This window comes from Rattus norvegicus, chromosome 8, assembly GCF_036323735.1.
Source record: "Rattus norvegicus strain BN/NHsdMcwi chromosome 8, GRCr8, whole genome shotgun sequence".
Taxonomy (NCBI): Eukaryota; Metazoa; Chordata; class Mammalia; order Rodentia; family Muridae; genus Rattus; species Rattus norvegicus.
The window spans coordinates 122,128,671-122,141,882 of record NC_086026.1 but is presented as its reverse complement, the minus strand read 5'-3'; the positions used below and the strand labels follow the sequence as shown (position 1 = coordinate 122,141,882).

Here is a 13,212-nt window from a genome sequence, read left to right as displayed (position 1 = left end):
TGCTGGAAAGCATCTTCTCTCAGAGTCCAAAACGTTCCTGTTTGTCTAGTGTGTTGCCTTCATTGTGAAAATTCGCAAACCCTTTCACAGCCTAACAAGACAGACTTGTTTCCAGCAGCGAGGTGAACTCACACCTGCTCAGCCTGCACCACCTTCCCACTGGGTGTCAAGCAGGGCTTCTGGCCCTGCTGTCAGCTTTGAAATGCATCGCAACCCCAATTTGTGGCAAAAGGGAGCAGATGAGAAAGGGAGGGGGGTGGTGGAAGAGGAGACAGAGAGGTGAGTAGAGACCTCAGTTCTAGATAGGCGTGTTTTCTGGTTGGAGTCTAGGAAAACCTGTTGCTCTAAGGTTATGATTGTACGTGGATTTTTCTGCAGTATATATATATATATATATATATATATATATATATATTTTTTTTTTTTTTTTCAGCTCATAGCCTGCCTTCTGGTGTGGAGAAAAGGACCAGCAGGTGGGGCTCAAGAGCGGCTTGTGTCACAGGAGTGGGTAGCCAACTGGCTTGCTTTGTGGTCTTAGAGGGGTTTACTTTTCCTACCTTGAGTGAAGGCTGGCAAATGTCATCTGCAGGAATGGTACGCGCTTGCAGCAATGGCGGCTGTTGTCTTTTTATTCTGAAGCCACTGCTTGTAATGGCCCCCTTTGCCTGCTGAGCTCTGCTCACTCCCTTTCACCTCTCTCTTCCCTCCCCTCTTCATCTCTTTCCCTTCTCCCTTCTCTGCCTCTCCTCTGTCTCCTCCCTTCCTTCCTCTTCCCTCTCCTTCTTCCTCCATTTATTTTCTTCCCGCTCTCCCTTGCCTCATTCCTTCCTGTTTTGCTTTCTCCCCTCTGCTATTTTCTCTCCTGTATTGCAGCCTCTTTCCATCCACCTTCCCTCCTCTTCTCCTCTGGCCCCCATCCCCTCCCTTTCCCTCTCTCCCTCCCTCCCTCCTTCCCTCACATTCTCCTTCCTTCTATCCCTCCCTCCTCCTATCCCTTCCTCCCCTTCCCTCCTCCCTCCCTCTGTCCTCCCCTCCCTCCCTCTCCCTCCCTCTGTCCTCCCCTCCCTCCCTCTCCCTCCCTCCCCCTCCCCCCTCCCCCTCCCTCCTCCCTCCATTCTTTCTCTATCTCTCCTCGATCCTCTCTTGTTCCCTCAAACCCTCTTTTCCTTCCCTCTCTGTTCTGTTTCTTTTTCTCTTTATCCCTCACGGTGATTAATGATTCATTGTCTATTGGGACAATCCAATTTGGCTGCTCTCCGCAAAGCTCTATTTTAGGGAGTAGCTATGAATCAAATCCCCTCAGCTCTGAGAGAAGGGATACAGTAGCTCCCTTTCCGCATCCCTCATGCTCTCATCTGATTAGCATCCCGACTCTGGAGAGATGCCTTCAGCAGACTTCCTACTGATGATCTGTGTCGACCTTTCTAGGGCAAGACTAGCAGTTCTCGGGATAATCCAGCAGCCTCCTCTTACTGACGTATCTGGGATTTGCCTTTCTCAAAGAACCCCTTGAACTTGTTTTTCCCCTGCGTTAAAGCATCCCGAGGTTGTTTTACTACCCATAATCTTAGTCTTAAATGTTTTGAGTTTGGAGTGCAGAGATAATAAATAATGCTCTGAAGTTTTAGATTAATTAGTAATTAATTTTTGCAAAGCTTTGGAGACAAGCAGTGTCGCATACCATTAAGCTTGGTGCCATGTACTGGCTGGCTCCATCAGACTTCTCAAATTGTGTTTCCAGAACAAAGGGACACTTCGTTAAATTCTTACATCAATTGTTAGGCAGATGAGAGAAAATTGGTGACCCCCCTCCCAACACACACACACACACACACACACACACACACACACACACACACACACACACACTGCAATCAGCAAACACAAGGCCCCTGATCTGCATTGGAAAATAGGTCTACATTCCACCAGGAGCCTGCCAGAGCAGAGTGCAGAGAAAGGCAGCTCTCCATGGGAGTCTCACAAGCAGGCTTCTCATATGCAGCCCTCAAAGATTAGGGGAAAGGGGGCTGGAAAAGAGGAGAAGCAGGTGAGTCCTCAGGGGAGAACCCCACTAAGGGCTGACATTCAGCACAGGCCTGAGACTGGGGTTTGTGTTCTCTGAGAGATAGATGTGGACCCAAGGACTGTTTCTAAGAAAGAGAGGCAAACAAAGCCCTTAGTGTGGGGCCTGGCAGAGATACCTAAGGACACCAGCAGGGGTTTCCTGTTGTCCTGGGATTGAGGACTTTACAAGGCAAGAATGCTTGGGACAAGTCAAGTCCAGCAATGGATATTACTGACCCTTGCCTGGTTTTGAGTTTTAAAAGTCCACAATGCTTCTTCCCTGATGCCCTGTGACCTCCTAAGAAGGGAATGGAGTTGAGTGATCTTCCCACAGCAAGGACAGCTGAATGGTCTGCCTCCTCTCATACTGAGTTTGAAACCTAGATCTGTTTCCCCCAAGCCCCATGCTTCTGATCAGCACTTGTAGGTTCCCAGAGGTAGATGTCTCAGAGTGTGAAAGAACCACTCCTGGGAAAGCAAACCAGACACTGGTACTCACCTCAGTCTATGGCAAAAAGGTCACTCATAGCACACACAGAGATATCACCACAGACACATGCTGATGCATGCAGACAGGAAGAGACACACCCATGTAGATTTGTATGCACACACACACAAAGATGCTCACAAGTACAGATGTATCCAGACATATGCAAAGAGGAATACAGATGCAGATACATACACATTCAAAGATGCACACAGGTATAGATGCATTTAGACACACACACAGACCATGCACATAGGTATAGATGCATGTATACACACATATAGACCATGCACACATGTATAGATGCACATATACACACATACAGACCATGCACACATGTATAGACGCACATATACACACATACAGACCATGCACACATGTATAGATGCACGTATACACACATACAGACCATGCACACAGGCATATGTGCATTCAGACACACATACAGACCATGCACACATGTATAAGTGCATATAAAGACCATACACACATGTATAGGTGCATTTAAACATATATACAGACCATGTACACATGTATAGGTATATTCAGATGCACATACAGAACATGTATAATGTATATAGATGTAGATGCCAGCATGTATACACAGATAGTTACATATATACATGTGCAGATGCACAAGCAAAACCAGGCACATATAGATACCTACACACACGTGCAGACTCACAGACACCCATATAGTTAGATAACATATATACAGACAGACATTCATAGACACATACATATGCAGGCAGAGACATTGACACAAACACACATTGACATGAGCACAGACACATGTACACATATACACACAAATACACAGGCATACAGAAACATGTAGCCAATGCCACATACAGACATGTATGGACACATATTTACAGACACATAGACACGCACATACTGACATAGAAACATGGAAACACAGGTGAACTCACATGCCTGAGGAAAGTCTAAAATGAAGATACCCTTGCTCAAAACAGTCCCATTCTCTCTGGCACAGAGCCTGACAGGGGAGGAATTTCTTGGTGGCTCTAGAAGGGGACAGTGGCAAGCTTATCTGGCAGACAGGCACTGCACACTTTATATTTCCCCTACTGCTTCCCACAAATGTCTGTTTCTTCCCCCCCCTCCTCCTCCTCCTCTTCTTCTTCTTCCTCTCTCTCTCTCTCTCTCTCTCTCTCTCTCTCTCTCTCTCTCTCTCGATCCCCCCACTTTCAGCTTTATTTTTTTTCCAGAGCTGGGGACCGAACCCAGGGCCTTCCGGTTGCTAGGCAAGCGCTCTACCACTGAGCTAAATCCCCAACCCCTCAGCTTTATTTGAGACACGTTTCCATAATGACAGATTTTATACACAGAAACAGCACTACCTGCCCTTAAAAAATTCTTTTGGAATCAAAGTCAGAGTCACTTTGTATCTGGTTGCGTGTCTCTCGGACACTCAGGACTTAAGAGAATATGAAATATCTTCAAGGTTGAGACTTGGGGGCAACTACTCATGGCTTCACAGTCCCTTTAGTAAGTTCTCTTCCCCTGTACACACTGGCAGCCCCCAGTATTGAACAACAAACATGTCTGCCTCTGACCCCTGCCTTTTAGTTCCTCCTCTTTCTCCTTTCCTTCCTTCTGTCTTAGCAGGCCAATAAGAAGCCCATCTCTTCTCCAAGTGTGCCTCAAGTCTTGCTGCAAAACGAAACCACTTGAGGAAGTTGGTTAAATCCATAGCCCCTGGTGGGGCCAGCAAGATGGCTCTGGGGCATGCACGTGCCCTTCAATAAATTTAATAAGTGATACATTTAATAAACAAAACAAACCATAGCTCCTGGCGCCTCCCCTTAGGCAACTTGAATGAAGCCAGAGAATCTGCAGCTCCATTTCTTATTTGGAGTTTGCTGGCCTGGTCTGAGACTCAGTGGTCAGGAAACAACAACCTCAGACCAAGACCAGCATTTGCCTGTGTCACATCTGGCTATCATCACATAGGCTCTGGTGTTTGCACAAGTGAGCATCTCTCCAGTCCTCAGATCGGCTGTTTTATTCAAGGGGAAAAGCAAGCATACTATCCAGTGAGCGGTACGGATGCTGTGACCAGATCCGAAAAGCTGTCCCACCAGAAATGGTTGCCAAAGAAGGAAGCTTCAAGAATTGGGCCACAGAGGTAGGAAGGCTCAGGATGTGGACACTGGCTCTTGAGGCTCTGACGGAATGAGGGTGTCTCAGTTTTCAAGTCAGGAAGATTCTCTGCACCTGGAGGCAGATAGGAACGTTTATAGACTTGACAAAGATGGCCTGTCGCCCACCATAATATACCTGGATTTTCTCGGACTTTCAACACTTCAGGCATCAGCAAGGAACAAGTCCCAGGTGGCAGGGCCTGGAGCAAGTGCTCGGACTGGATGGCTTCCTTGATGACTTTGTTATACTGTGGAGTTTGGAATGAGTGCCAGCATCACCCCACAGGCAAGATGGCAACAGTCTTGTTGAGCTGAGTGCCCATTTCCCTTTGCTGAACCAGTATTTCCACCCCCAGCTGGCTGTTCCTGTGGCCTGCAAGGTACTCATTAGAAGTCTCTTGTCTGGAAGCAGGCCCTGTCAAGATGCCTGTCCTTCCTGTCCCCTCCCCAACCTGTACCATGTAGCCAGTGACTGATAAAAGTTTAAGGAACGGTATTCCATCGTAGCTGTGACAAAATGCCTAACAGTAACAGCTTAAGGGAGGTCTTATTTATCTTGGTTTATGATTTCAGCCCTTCAAGAAGGGAGGGCCTGGTGGAGTAGAATCATTTGCAACATGGATGCAGAGAAAAAAAGAGAGTGATTACAGAAAGGGCCAGAGTGAGATAGAGCTCTAAGGAAATACTCCAGTATCTCACTTCCTCTAGTTAAGGGCCATCCCCTACCTTCCCTCCAACTCTCCATAATGCCATCATGAGTTCATCAGTGACCAATCAGATTCATTAGACCGGAGCCCTTGTGATCTAATGAGCTCTTGAATGGCTGGCCACTGTATGTGCCTGGAGCTGTGCTTTCCCTGGTGCTTGGCTGCTCTAGAATCCACTCAGGCTGACAGTTCAGACTGTAACCGTGAACAGACACAGCATATTACATTTCAGGGCAGGACCAGCCTGATCCAGACCTCTGGAGGAACTTCATGCCCAGCTGAGGTCTTGCCCAGCTTTTCTTCTCAGTCCCACCCAAAACTCTGCTTCTTTGTCCTCAGAGCACAGATCTGAGAATTTCCACATGTCTTTTGAATCTGAACCCTGGTGGAGACCCTGAACCCAGGGACCTTGAGTACAGGAACAGTGTTGTGTGTATGTACCTGGAGGCTAGAGGGGGAACACCTTCCTTTTCCATCACTCTCCACCTTATTTTTACGAGACAGGGTTTCATGATTTGGCTCGGTGGCCTTACCAACAAGCCCCGGGGATCCTCCTGGCTCTGCCTTCCCTGAGGTGGGGTTATGGCCATGTACCACGATGCCTGGCTTTTAATGTGAGCACTGGAGATCTGAACTCTGATCCTTGGGCTTGTACAGCAAGCGTTTTCATGACCTGGCCATTTGCATATGTTGCTTCTTTTCACTCATTTTAGAGAAGGGCAGATCTATGCTCAAAATGCATTAATTTGTAGCACATTCAAGTACCTTCACATTCCCATGCATGTGCATGCATGCACCCGCACACACATGCGCACACACGCACACACACACACAACACACATACACACAAACACCACATACACACCACACATGCACACAAACACCACACACACACACACGACACACATGCACACAAACACCACACACATGCACACACATACACACACTCATACACATACAACACACACACAGAAACACTACACACACACACACACACACACACACACACACACACACACACACACACCCTTCCTCATGTTCCACAAGCTCTTTCTTTTTACATCATAGCCAGACTAAATGCCGGTGCTCTGGGCAGCCATTCATACCCTCTGCTATGTGCATATACAAACGAAAAAATTGAACTGCAAATCAATGGTTATGAATTTCACGTCACAGTGGGTCTCATTAGTTTGTGGATGTTGCTTTCAAGTAATCAATATCCTGTGATTGGAAAGCAATTTAAAATGTAGCCTCTTGGCTGGGAATCCAAATTACCATCTCTTTGCCTTGCTGTGTACACAGAGTCAACTTTAAATTGGATGGATGGGACTGATCTTGTCATTTGTTTTTGTTTAGCAGAGAAAACTTTCAATAAATCGGTTTCAGGCCTGCTTGAGTCACTATGGTTCTCAGTGGAACACAAAGGACCTCTCTCTCTCTTTCTCTCTGTCTCTGTCTCTCTCTGTCTCTGTCTCTGTCTGTCTCTCTGTCTCTGTCTCTCTCTGTCTCTCTCTGTCTCTGTCTCTCTCTGTCTCTCTCTCTCTCTCTCTCTCTCTCTCTCTCTCTCTCTCTCTCTCTGTCCTGAGTGTCTTTCTTAGTTACTCTCCACCTTGTTCTTTGAGACAGGGTCTCTTGTTGTCCTGGAACCTGCCTTATTGTCTAGGCTAGCTGGCCAGTGAGCCCCAGTAGTCTGCCTATTTCTGTCTCCCTTGCTAGAATTTTAGAGGTAGGGATTACAAGTGTCTGGACCACACCTGGCTTCTTACATGGGCTCTAGACCGATGATCTCAGACCCCCATGGTTGTGCAGCAAGCACTTTACTGGCTGAGCGGTCTCCAGCCCAGCGATTGCATTCTTTCCAGTAAAAGCAACGTGACACTGGGATATACACATCTTTGCTTGCTACCCCTGACCCCTTTCAGACTTACTTTCCCCTGCCGTAGTGATCCTTTGCCTCCTCTTCCTTATCTTAGGAAAACAGGGATGAAGTTAATTGAAATGAGGGAGTGTCCTAAGGGTGCAAGATACCAGAGGAAAACATCAGGTTCTGTTTTTGGGCCTTTAGCCATCTCATGAGTACCCACTGGACTATGTCATGAGCACCTATTTTCCCTTGATAGGATCCCTTCTCTTCTCTTTCTCCCAAGCCAAGCACTGATGTTTTTCTTTTTCTAGCAGCGAAGCCTCTTTTATTCTCCACGACTCCTTTGAGGTTGTCTGATTCACTTAGAATTCATTTTCTTTATGAGCCTGCCCAACAGGAAGGTATAAACAGGATCCAGTAATAGATGGTACAGTGCGGCTAGAGTTTTACAGGTACTTAACCAACCCCAGATGCCCGGAATCGAGACTAAAACGGAAAACAAAATGTGTCTAGTCTCCTGATCCTAGCTCGTTCTGCAATGAGATTTGTGTCTTCTTGCAATGACGATATTGCAAAGCCTAAATCAAGACTGAAACACAGAAAAGCAGAATGTCTAGTCTTGATTTTGGCTCATTCTGCAATGTGATTTTTGTCTGCTTGCAACTATGATATTGCAAACCAACCCTGGCATTAGTATTATTTTTAAACAAATGCCCCTAGAGTGCTCAGTATTTCTATTGTGGGATACTTGATGCTAGTAAGTCTATTCATAAATCATTTTCATCTTCTGAGGAGAAAGCAGCTGAGGAGTCAGTCGTCACTAAGGGAAGGGTTCTGAAGCCTATGGCAATGGCATTAAGACTTGCGGCTTTCAGTCTTCCTCTCTAGGCCCAGTGTCCACCTTTCCCTTTGTCCCTTCCTTCTGATTTCCAAGTACGTATTATTCTTCATGATGTGCACTTCTACAGGGATTGCCAACAGCACTGGGTGTAACAGCCCATGTGCTTCATGCTATACAGACACACCATTTATTGACACAAAGCTAATTATCTTGAACTACACCGGAGGAAATAAAAAGATTAAGTGTTTGCCCAGGATAGCTTGTTTTTCAAAATTTATACAAGTCACCCTGAAACTTATTTAGGAGACAGAGTCAAGGTATGTTGGCCACCTAAGAAACAGCTCAGGGCCTATACCTTTTAGAAGTCAAGTTGATGTGCTACCTCGTGAAGTCTGCAGCAAGAACTGGAGTAATTTGCTTACCTACGGCATTAAGTCTGGAAATGCGGAGGCCGCTCACAATTGGAACTGGTTGCGATGCTCTTCTCGTCCTGTGGAATGTTCAAGCTGTGGTCAGATGTATTGCACGTTATGATGTCACCTCTTCATGGTGATGGAACAACCGTGGTGACCGTAATATCTACATTTCTGTTTTTGCAGGAGGAGGGACCCATCCGCAGCAGGCTGAACAACAAAGTCAAGTCAACAACCGTCTTGGGGGAAAGGGGTTCCTCTTCTTAGAAACCCACATGCTGTCACATGTGGTGACTATGTGGTGCTAAGGGATTCTTGACGGAGAATAATGACCTACCCTGACACTATTCAAATATTTAACTTTAGAGGAATGGATTTTTTTTTTAATGTCAACATACTACAAATTATAGCACAGGGGGGCTAGAACTTAATGGACTAACATAGAGATTCTGAGAATACGCTGGGTGTTAGTACCAGCAGCTCTCGCAGATACAGACGTAAGACAATGCATATTGTTCAGAGGCAGATGGATGTCCCAGATTGTGGGTCACTATTCCATCATTTTAGGGCTGAACCTTGGCTCTTGCACTCCTGGGTCCTTATCATCATCCTGAGTTCGTGCTTTGGATGATTTGATGAGTTTGGAATGGACGTGAGGAACACTTCCTCCCCCTTTCTGTAACTCAGTGTGATAGTTTGCCAAGCCAACACAACCTAGCGTCTTCTGGGAAGGGGACTTCAATGAGGAGAGATCTAGATCAAGTCGGACTCTGAGCATGGTGTTGTTTTGATTGTTTGTTGATGTGGGAAGACCCAGCTTGAACGTGGGGTAGCAAGCACTATGGCTGGGTTTGTGTCCCTGGATTACATACAAGAGTAGAGGAAGCTGGATAAGCAAAAGGCATATAGGAACTTGTCGTGCCCACCTCGTCCGGCAAGGAAGACGCAACACGGTTGGATTCTTCTCAACAGCCTTTATTGCAGGATCACCTCTTTACTGATACGGGGACCTCGAGCGGCACAACAGGCTGGGGCTATGCTAATTGCCTTTCAGGGATTGGCAGAGCACGAATCACCCCACTATCACCCCACTATCACCCCACTATCACCCCTGCTACTTGTCCTCCAGGGATTGGCGGAGAATGAATCACTTCACTAGCATGGTACCGCCCCCTCATTAGCATATCACCGGCCAACTGACGCCAGGTGCAAAAACTGCGCATGCGCAGTACCGTTGTTCACCACTGGAGGGCGCCCTACAGGAACTCACTTCTCTCTGTGCCTGGCTCTGGATGAGATGTGACTGGCTGCTTTACCGTCCCGTTGTGACTTATCTGCAGTGTTGGGGTGTAACCTGGAGCTGTAAGATGAATGGCCCTCTTCTCCACTGAGTTGCATTTGGTTAAGATATTTTGTCATAGCAACAGAAGTGAAACTAGGATACTCAGTGATGTTTTTCCACTTAGTCCCCAGAGATGTTGAAGGTGTAGTCCAACTGTGGGGCCAGAAGGTCAAGGGCATGGGTTTGGGGGTGCCTAGGCAGACTAGGCTGTGGGCTTTGACCCCTTGTGCTATCTGTTTATGTTGGTTGGGGAAGGGGAGCTCACACACTGGTATTAGTATAGTGGCTTCATTCAAGCATATGGCCAGAAGAAGACGGGTTTCGGTTATTTTCAGTCTAGTTCTTGGGAGGAGGTCAAGGGAGGAGGGTCCAAGTTTCTGCAGGGAGGTAAGCCTTTCTGACACTGATGCTGGGAAGAGGACTCTGGGTAAGGGAATCTCCCCTGAACTTTTTCTGATGACCTCTTCTCCATTGTTCAGTGACACCTAGGACACTGAGCTTCTCTTTACAAGTCCTTGTCTCTTCAGAACTGTGCCTCACACCTGCACAGTGGCATCCCAACTTGACTGGATAGGGAATGAAGAAGGGACAGACACACGGACACGTGCACAGAAAAGCCAGGGTCAGGTGTCCACAATGACCATGCCAACGTGAAAAAGCTCACGGTGTGCATTAAATATAGCACAGGAGGAGGAGTTAGCTAGTCAGGTAGCAGGGCTCTGTGGCTGAGCAGGCTCAGGCTGGAGACAGGAGGAAGAAGCAGCAATTGCTAGCTCTTGCACACTGTCAGCATTGGAACTCTGGCCAGAGAAAGGCTCCCTCTCCAGAGACAGGGGAGGGAGGCTTTGCCAATTTCAATAGGTCTGAGGCATTGTGCCTTGATGTGGCTGTGCCCTTACCCGCAACACAAATTTACTCAGGACTTCGCCCGGCCTTCGCGTGTTCACCCAAAGCTTCCTTGGCCTCCCACAATTCATAATCTTAAATTATTTACAAGCTCAGTGTTTCAGCCACAGAAATATTTCCATCAGAGAAGTCTGATAGGTTAAAACTCTCATACAAACTTTGGTGATTAGTCTTGACTGCCGACAGTACCCTGCAGGGAAGGATTCTGATGCTATATCCAGACCCACTTAGGATGAGAGGGGATAGTAATTGATTAGTGATGTCTGGAATGAGAATTGGAGGCTGAAGTGAAGGCCATTAACGTGCCCCCTTCTCCGTTCCCGAGCTGGAAACGGAGGTAAAATAAGCATGGCCTGAAAAATATACAGGGAAGCATATTCATTTTAGTTTGAATTATTTCATCAATTTTGTCTTCGAAGCAGCTGGGTTCCTCCGCTTGAAGGGGGAGGCAAGTTTTAAATTGGAAAAGAGGAAACAGGTGATCTTGTAGCCTGAAGAGCCCGGGAGAAGCGGAGCAGGAATCTGAGCCTTAATTCCTCCTCTGCCCCACCCCGCATGGCTTCCTCCGTGCGTTTGTCTGTACTGTGGGTCGTGATGCACCCTCAGTGGTCCTCAGCTCTCGCTGCAGCCTTAGGCCAGCTCAGTGATTTTTAACACCGTCCCAGAGAATGGGAGGACGTGTGTGTGTGTGTGTGTGTGTGTGTGTGTGTGTGTGTGTGTGTGTGTATGTGTGTGTGTGTATGTGTGTGTGTATGTGTGTGTGTATGTGTGTGAGAGAGAGAGAGAGAGAGAGAGAGAGAGAGAGGGAGAGAGAGAGAGAGACGGAGAGAGAGAGAGAGAGAGAGAGGGAGAGAGAGAGAGAGAGAGAGAGGGAGAGAGAGAGAGAGAGAGAGAGAGAGGGAGAGAGAGAGAGGGGGAGAGAGAGAGAGGGAGGGAGGGAGGGAGAGAGAGAGAGAGAGAGAGAGAGAGAGAGAGAGAGAGAGAGAGAGAGAGCTCCCTTTGCTGCCTTCTTGCCCATCTCCTGTTCCTGGTTGCGGCCGTGCCTTCCATGACCACAGCTCCCCCGTACAGTTTCTACATTCCTGCCCTTGTTAAACCCCAAGAAACCCATCTTCTTGGCTTTTTTGTGTGTCTCTCCTAGTGTTGGGACAATTCTTGCTTCTTCCCTTAACCCTTTTCCATGTCTCTGCAATCCGTCTCTTCACAAAGCCTCTTCCTCAGGACCATCCACCTCCTCTGAGCCTGGATGGGACCCTGGTGGATGCAGGGCTCTTGGGAACCCAGATGCTGGAGAGGTAGGCACACTGTGGCAGGGAGTCTAGAGCAGTGCGGTTCTCAACCTGTGGGTTGTGACCCCTTTGGGGGTTGTGGGTCAGGTATTCTGCATATCAGAGAGTTACATTATGATTCATAACAAGCAAAATTATAGTTATGAAGTATCAGTGAAATAATTTTATGACTGGGGGTCACCACAACATGAGGAAGCATTGGGCAGGTTGAGAACCACTGCCCTAGAGGGACCCTGGGTCATATTGTCTCATGTAGGCTAGTCCTTCACTAAGAACAGCCCTCCCGTTAAGGGGCAGTTCCTGAGTCCAGCCATCTCAGGAACAAGTCACATCTTGCTGTAGGGATGAAACTGAGTTCATGCTCCCAGGCCCCAGAAGCAACTCCTATCCTGCTTCCTCAGGTGTTTTCCTGTTTGTCACCAGGTAAAGGATGGAGCTGCTGATTATCTCTCCATCCAAGGCACACAGTTGTGAGTGCGTTGTCCATCATTAACTTACAATGACTGTGCGCAGCTCGCCCATACCTCCGTTCCCTCACCATTCTAAATTCAGGACCAGAGTTCAGGAGTGGATGGAGCTACAAAAGCTGACCGAAGGACCCTGAAACCAGGTGACCCAGATAAGGCCCAGTCACCAACACTAACCTCCTTGCTTAACCCCTTATGACAGAATGTGATCGGTCAATGCAACAGCCCACCTGGCTTCCCCCTCGCTTTGTGTTCCCCTATAAAAATGTTGCATAATCTGTCTTGGGGGACATGGCTCAGAGTTTGAACTGGCTGCCGCCCCATGCATACAGAAAATAAAGCTTTCATTTCTAAGCTTCTGTCTCTGAAGTGAGTTTTCTTGGCTTCCACCCCAAACCCAACCCTTCCTGTTCTTCTCTCTTTTTTTCTTTGTTTTTTTTTTTTTTTTTTTTTTTTTTTCGGAGCTGGGGACCGAATCCAGGGCCTTGTGCTTGCTAGGCAAGCGCTCTACCACTGAGCTAAATCCCCAACCCCCCTTCCTGTTCTTCTCATACTGGATATGATATTTTCTTTGGGATGGGGGGGGTGAAATGCAAGGGACTGGTAAGATGGCTCAGTGGGTGCAAGTGACAATCTGGGTTTGATCCCCAGAGCTCAGGTAAAC

The 13,212-nt window shown here is 47.4% G+C and overlaps 2 long non-coding RNA genes across 2 annotated transcripts; one reads left to right on the top strand and one right to left on the bottom strand.

The window, feature by feature from the left end:
- Positions 1-4,565: 4,565 nt before the first annotated feature.
- On the bottom strand, positions 4,566-9,693 carry LOC108351784 (uncharacterized). The gene is made up of 3 exons (XR_001839545.3): positions 9,471-9,693; positions 8,554-8,754; positions 4,566-4,792 (listed from the first exon to the last, which is right to left on the bottom strand). It is a non-coding gene; the product is annotated as an uncharacterized LOC108351784 (long non-coding RNA).
- Positions 9,694-9,701: 8 nt separating this feature from the next.
- Positions 9,702-12,902, top strand: LOC120094272 (uncharacterized). Its single transcript, XR_005488498.2, has 2 exons — positions 9,702-9,906; positions 12,505-12,902. It is a non-coding gene; the product is annotated as an uncharacterized LOC120094272 (long non-coding RNA).
- The last annotated feature ends 310 nt before the right edge of the window (positions 12,903-13,212 follow it).